Source organism: Mesocricetus auratus, unplaced genomic scaffold (genome assembly GCF_017639785.1).
Source record: "Mesocricetus auratus isolate SY011 unplaced genomic scaffold, BCM_Maur_2.0 Super-Scaffold_6723, whole genome shotgun sequence".
NCBI classification, from domain to species: Eukaryota; Metazoa; Chordata; class Mammalia; order Rodentia; family Cricetidae; genus Mesocricetus; species Mesocricetus auratus.
This window is the reverse complement of record NW_024429183.1, coordinates 14,178,523-14,185,689: the sequence shown is the minus strand read 5'-3', so window position 1 is coordinate 14,185,689 and position 7,167 is coordinate 14,178,523. Positions and strand designations below refer to the sequence as shown.

Genomic DNA, 7,167 nt, shown 5'->3' with positions numbered 1-7,167 from the left:
GGTTAAGTGTCCAGAGTTTCCACCTGCCTTCTCCAGCTACCTTGCCTAGCTCCGCCCCCTCAGGTGGCCCCACCATTTCCTGGTAGCACAGCTTCCTTCCCCAACTCGGACGGTAAGCGGAACCAAATGCGCTGACTCTGGGGGGCGGCCGGATCTTTCTAGCTAGGACTCTTCGCAGCGGTGACTCGGCAGCCGCGTCTAGCGTCATCAGTGACAGCCCCGACCCTTGCTACGCTTTGCGTCGCTCTGCCAGGCGCAGTCGCCTCCTCCTTGGCAAATAGTCCTCGGCAGGGTCCGAGTTTTCGGGTCATCCGAGGTGGGAAACAGGAGACGTTGCAGTTCAGGGGACGCGGAGTTGACGAGGAGAGGGAGCTGAGGAGCGACGTCTTCTCGAGAGTGCGTGAAGTGAGTTAGGAACTCCCTCCCTGCCCGGGATCCCTCCGCCTGCAGTAGCGGTGGTGAGGCCGAGGGAGCCGCCATTTTGGATGTTCGGTTCCTGCTGCCACTGCTGCCGCCGCCCCCGAAGCTGCTGGTTTCATTCGAGGTTTCGGGCCGGTGAGTGTCACTCGCGGCACTGAGAGCAGGTTGTGTCTTTGGCTCCGCCGCGGCTGTGAGCGTTTGGCTGGGAACCTCCTGTCAGTCCCAGGGGTCCGCTCTCAGCCTGTGGGGGGTGAGAGCGGACCCAGGTTGGGTCAGGTGGGACCGGGGAGCCCCAAGGCTTGCTCGGACTTACTGAGGGCCGACCTTCAGAGGCGTCTGAGCAGGAGCTTCGGTGCGCGGGCGCTTACTTTAGTGTGGCGTTGTCCAGTCGGCGCAGGCCTCCTTGAACCCATTGACTTTATCAGGCTGCGATCCTCCTTTGAAAGCCGGTTCAGGGAGCCTAGGATTTAGCGGGGCGGGCGGGCCCCACCCCCGCGTGTCCTCTCTGAGCCTCGTATCAGTGTTCTTGTGTCGCGGACTCGGGTCAGATCTGAGAACTCTCAGCATGTCCCCATGCAGGGCCATTGCCCGTGCCTGCAATGCCTTCTGCTCAGAACCGGACATCGGCCTCGCCTCCTTCTAACCCTTCTACTAACTTCTGGTCTAAAATTTTCCGCCTTCCCCCCCCCCCCTTCGCTTTTTAAAAACGTACCCGCGACTGCACTGTTCACCTTCTTCTCCAACTCTTGGTTCTGCGGACGTCAGTTTCTAGTAATTCTCCGGATCTTCCTCATTGCCTGGAACTGTGGGTTATGCTTCCCAGTTAGGGCTTGGTGTTGGGAGAGCCGTAGAACCACCTAGGGTGTATTTCAGTAGTAAATGGGTTGAAAGCAGGCAAAGCGGCTTTAGGTGGGAAGGAGCTGTCAGGTTCTTTCTGAATTTCCTTTTTGCCCCGAACACTGAGCTTTCAGGCACTTACTGATACTCCCCCCCCCCTTTATTATTTTGGAGTTGTAAATGCTTGAGCACGGAAATCTGCCCTTGGAGAATATTAATCTGACGTAGGTAGAAAGGAAAATAACTTTCTTGGTTCCTATAGGGATTAGTTAACAGAAGAGCGAACTGAATGATCTCTTAGTGACTTCACCCTTCAGGTGTTTGTATAGTAAAGATCTTTGCTGACTTCATATGTTGACTTTTCTCAGGGTACATGGATTTTAAGCATCCATTTCCACCGTTGCCTGTAGTGTTAGTCAGACTTTATACCTCTTAAGTTTTGATTTGAAACCTGTGGATCCTCGAAGTACTGATAGCCTCATTACTCTAATTCTGTTTTTAATGTCTGTTTGTAGTCAAGCATGCTTTAATAAAAAATAGTAATAATTCACCGACTATTTCCTACATTTCAGGTTAGGTGAGTGTGGTTGAGTCACCCCTATTTTATCTCAGCCTAGGTTTTTACATCTGCAAAAGAGAAATAACTGCCTTGAGTTCAGTTAAGTGACTTAAACCTAATTTTATAACTTGAGCCGAGTCAAATCTCTTGGTACTTGTAAACTTTATATTGATGCTTTATTTTTAAAAACTTTCGAAGTTCTATTTTATTTATTTATTTATGTGTATGAGTGTCTTGCCTGTATGGATATATGTGCATCACTTGCATACCGTTTCGGATGGAAGAGGATATTTGGATCCCCTGGAAGTGGAGTTACAGGCATTTGTGAGCTGCTTTGTGGGTGCTAGAAACTGAATCCATGTCCTCTATAAGAGCAGTGCATGCTGTTAGCCTCTGAGCCATCTCGCCAGCCTCTCATCCTTTAATCTTAAGCTTTTGAAGTGAGTCTGCAGGTAAATCTTTACAGGCCATACAGTGTCAAAGAGGACACTATTTCCAGTGTAAATATTCTGTGCTCTTTATACTTGTTTTAAGAAACTCCTTCAGAACTATGTTAATTGCTGTTAGATGTGAATTCTGTGTGATGCCCTGAAGTTGTTCAGTTTTCTTTTGCTTTAAAAAGAACTCAGTATTCTGTACTTTACTGCAGAAATGTTCTGTTTTTGGGTTCCCTTTTTGAACAAGTATTGAAAGAGCTATCAAAATTGTTACTTAACTCAGTTCATGTTATGGTATAACATACAGGGATTTAAATGTCATTCAGTCTTAAATGGTTTGCAGTTTACCAGGAGAAAGTACACTTTTGTCAAGCAAATATTAGCAAAGTACTGTTCTGTGTATCATTGATCAGCCTATATATAAATGTCTACCTTGTCTTGGCTGTTGAGAATCGCACTAGAAGTTAACTTTTTTGTGATTAGTAAACTTCCATTTATTTCCTTCCTTCCTTATTCCCTGCGGCCCCCTCCCCCCCTTTGAAACATGATTTTGCTTTTTGCTAAATTGCTCAAGCTGGCTTTAAGTTGTGATCCTCCTACTTTATCTGAGTAACTGGGGTTAACAGGTCTGTCCATCAGTCCTGGCCTAGCTTTTGGGTTTTGAGACAGTCTTCCTATGTTGCTCAGGTTGTCCTGGATCTTGGAGTGCAGTTTTTTGTCACTCTAGTGTATATCCAACATTCACTTTCTATTTCAAAGTTGCATATTTTTTTATATAGTCTGTTTTACTGATAGCAGTTACACAATCTAAGGGTGAATTTTAGAATGAAGCTATAAAATATAGGAATTGCCAGCCAGGCGTTGGTGGCGCACGCCTTTAATCCCAGCACTCGGGAGGCAGAGGCAGGCGGATCTCTGTGAGTTCGAGACCAGCCTGGACTACCAAGCGAGTTCCAGGACAGCCTCCAAAGCCACAGAGAAAAACCAAAAAAAAAAAAAATATATATATATATATATATATATATATATATATATATATATATATATATGAATGAATTGCCAGTAGTGCCTTGCTGATATGTCACCCAGAATTATTTTTAAAAAGCCAGATAGTGGGATGTAACTAATTGGTAGATTGCTAGTCTAGAATACTTTTTTTTTTTTTTTTTGGTTTTTCGAGACAGGGTTTCTCTGTGGCTTTGGAGGCTGGCCTGGAACTAGCTCTTGTAGACCAGGCTGGCCTCGAACTCACAGAGATCCACCTGCCTCTGCCTCCCAAGTGCTGGGATTAAAGGCGTGCGCCACCACCGCCTGGCCAGAGGGCAATTTTTGAGAGTTCTTGCTTTCTACCTTGTTGAGGCAGTTCTCTCATCTTTGCCTTTCATCTTGGGGTTACGGATGGCATGCTTTTTACATAGGTTCTGAAGAGTGAGTTTAGGTTGTCATCTTTGGCAAGTGCTTTAACTTGCTGAGCAATCTCCCTGCTCCTTTATTTGTGTTTGAGACAAGGTCTTACTGTGTATCTTAAGGTGGCCTTAAACTCATGAACTTTCTGTTTCAGCCTCCCTAGACCTCAGTTTATAAGCCCTTGCTTTCAAGCTCAGCTTGCCTGCTTAGGCAGGATATCTAAAGTAGTAAGCAATTTTAGAATTAAGAGACCATATAAAGCTGGGCATGGTAGCTCTTGCCTGTAATCTAGCATTGAAGAAGCAGAGGTATCAAGATCATTGCAAATTTTAGGCCAGCCTGATCTGCATAGCAAATTCCATGCCAGCCAGGGCTAGCTTCATAACTAGACCTCGTATTTAACCATCACAACAACTGCCACAGCAGGAGAACATACAGGTTTATATAAATTCCTATTTCTTGGCTTGTATGCTTTGGAAATCTTGTTTGTAAATAAGTTATTAGGATTTTTCCAGAATAGGTAGGGAGGAAGGGGAGTGTGAGAGAGAGTGAGAGAGAGAGAGAGAGAGAGAGAGAGAGAGAGAGAGAGAGAGAGAGAGAGAGGAGAGTGTGTATGTATAGAAAATTTCATTTCAATGAAGACAGGGAAGAGAAAGTGAAAAGGAATGACATTTCTATTTTGAAAATACCTGCCCTGCAAGCTGAGTTTTCTCCTCTGAAGGAATAATACAAAATACTAATTTGGTTACTAGGAATGTGAAAGTTTGAAAGGTTTAGAAATGAGGAAAATAATAATCCACTTGTCAAAGTTGTTGAATCAGTATTAGCTAGCACTTTAGTATCAAAGCTAGGGTGAGATGATTTACATGAAAAATGCTTTTTCACTAAATGCTTGAAAGTTTGGCACTTTAAAAAGAAGCTTATTGAGACCATTGGAAAATAAAACTAACAAGTTAGAAGCATTGTCATTGAAGATTAAATAGGTTAAGAAGAAAATTGTTTTTTAAAGATGAAGAAGATATATATGACCCCAGTACTGTGTGAATAATTAAAGGCAACTTAGAGGCAGCACTCCCCCTTTCCTATTGCCAGCACAAGTGGTCACTTTTGCCTGATAGGCAGTTGCTTTACTAATTCCAGATTTTTAGTTGTCTCTCCCGGTGTTCCTGCTTTACTGAGCATCCCAAGCTTTCCAGCCTGTCCCACTTTGAGGCTAATAGTACTGATCCCTGGTAGTAACAGATAGGAGGACGATAGGATGTGGGATCTTTGTAGCAGAAATAACTTTGTTTTCTTTACAAGCCTTTGGATTAAAAAATATTTGTCACAGAGAGCTTGGTGAGATGGCTCAGCAGTTAGTGCACAATATAGTAGACACCTGACCGGGGTTTAGTTCCCAGTACCCATATCAGGTGGCTCACAACCATCTGTAACTCCAGGTCCAGGGCATTTGAATACTCTTTTCTGGCCTCCATGGGTAACTGCACTTACATGCACATATCCCCACACAGATACACTCCTACACACATAATTAATAATACAAAGTTTAAAAAAGATTATTATAAAACAGGCTGGGCATGGTGGCACAGGTCTTTAAACCTAGTACTTGGAGAGGCAGGGAGACCTCAATGAGTCCAGTTTGGTCTGTGTAGTAAGTTCCAGGCTAGCCAAGGCTACACACTGAGAGTACACGAGAGGGTGGGGTGGGGAGGGAGGGAGGTTCTGTATTATTTGGTTGTAAGAAGCGTCCCACTTGTGCTTTTACAGATTAAGTTAGGGAAGGTATTTTTTAATTCCCACTATTAAGAAATTTCAGTTTTGAGCCTGTTATGGTGGTGTATGTCTTTATTTCCAGAACTCGGGAGGCAGAGGCAGGCGGATCTCTGAGTTCCAGACCAGCCTGGTCTATTACAGAGAGATATCCGAGAGAGCCAGGGCTGTACAGAGACCAACCAAAAGTAAAATAAGGAAATAATTTCAGATTCAAGCAAAAGAAAAGGAAGATAAACTGATATTTAAATTCCTTTAAAAAAAAGTCTTCATAAAAGGTTTCTCACAATATTTTGAAGTATTTAAAAATATGTTTAAAAATATAAAATATTGGTTTGAGATGATTAGGGAAAACTAACAGAAAATAATCAAGTAAACTGTATAGAGTTAACTGAATCTTTAGGCTTTGATATGATTGTTGAGGGGCAAAACTTAGTTTTAAGAAGAAAGAACCTTTCCTGGGAGTAGTAACAAATACATGTTTTGTTAAAAATTACATATATTTGTTAATGTGCGTGCACGTGCACTTGTGTACATGTGTGAATATCGGCATAGGCAGAGCTCCTGTGGTGGTCAGACCATCTGAGGAAGGCAGTTCTTTCCTTCCTCTACGTGGGTCCTGGAGATCAGACTCGGTTGTCAGGCTAAGTGGCAAGCTCCTTAACGTGCTGAGTTGTCCTGCTAGCCCTGTATAATACACATGATAATTTTAAATGTGTATTTTTTCTTCACTAGTGGGAACATGGGTTACTTTGCTTAAAAATCTTTCCATGGAGGTATTTAAGACAGTAGAATGAAGAAGTAGCTTTTTAACATTTTTATTTTTTAATTCTGCTGTTTGATTTTACCCCCCCCCCAACTGTTGCTCTTCCTTGATCATTTCTTATTTTTTTGTTTTTCTCAAGGCAGGGTCTCATTATGTAGCTCTGGCTATCCTGGAACTCACTATGTTAGATCAGGCTGGCCTTGAATGCAAAGAGATCTGCCTGCCTCTGCCTTCTAGGTGCTTGGATTAGAGGCATTCAATAATATGCTGGCCTTCATATTAATTTTTAAAATTAATATTCCAACTACATATGTAATGCTTTTCTTCAATCTGGAAAATCTATTCCTTTGTTCCTCCTTTCTCCCCTTCCCAGGCAAGGGAATGAGACAGATTAGTTTATTTTTAGTATGTGCTATATTGTTTTTATATTTTGAGCTTCTAAAAAACTAAAATTCAAATTTGTGGCATACACAGTACAGTGCTTGGCACTTAGTGGTTACTTTGCAGCATGAATGTTATGAGTGAAAATAATATAGAATTGTTAACATACTCTGACATATAATTGGTCCAGTCTAAAGCATCCAGGGTCTTGACTTAGTTATGACAATCTCCTGCAGGTATTTTACTTGTGTCAGGAAGTGTTGATGTCAGCAAAAAAGTTTGTCCGCAGATACATAAATCAACCTTTATCAGCTGTAACACAATGAGAGCATAGGAGGACATTTACTAACATCAAAATTAAAACACTGCCCTAGAAAAGACACACGTAGAAAATGACAGTAAAAGTTTTTGTTTTTTAGATCAGTACACATTGGTACAGTTTGAATATTCTTGCTAATCCAGAAAACCTCTCTGTTTGAACCCTTATAAAATTATTTCTCAGGCTGGTGAGGTTACTCAGTAGGTAAAGGTGCTTGCTGTACAAGCCTGATAACCTAAGTTTGATATGATCCTCAGCACCCATGTAAAGG

At 42.5% G+C, this 7,167-nt stretch overlaps 1 protein-coding gene across 3 annotated transcripts in view; it reads left to right on the top strand.

The window, feature by feature from the left end:
* Nucleotides 1-209: 209 nt before the first annotated feature.
* Nucleotides 210-7,167, top strand: part of Ap1g1 (adaptor related protein complex 1 subunit gamma 1) — an 82,076-nt gene continuing 75,118 nt past the window's right edge. For 2 of the 3 annotated variants that reach the window (XM_005073032.4, XM_005073031.4), the window contains exon 1: nucleotides 210-555. The gene's annotated coding sequence lies outside the window, so the exon portion shown is untranslated. The remainder of the gene's footprint in view (nucleotides 556-7,167) is intronic. The other variant, XM_013115652.3, reaches the window with a different exon arrangement.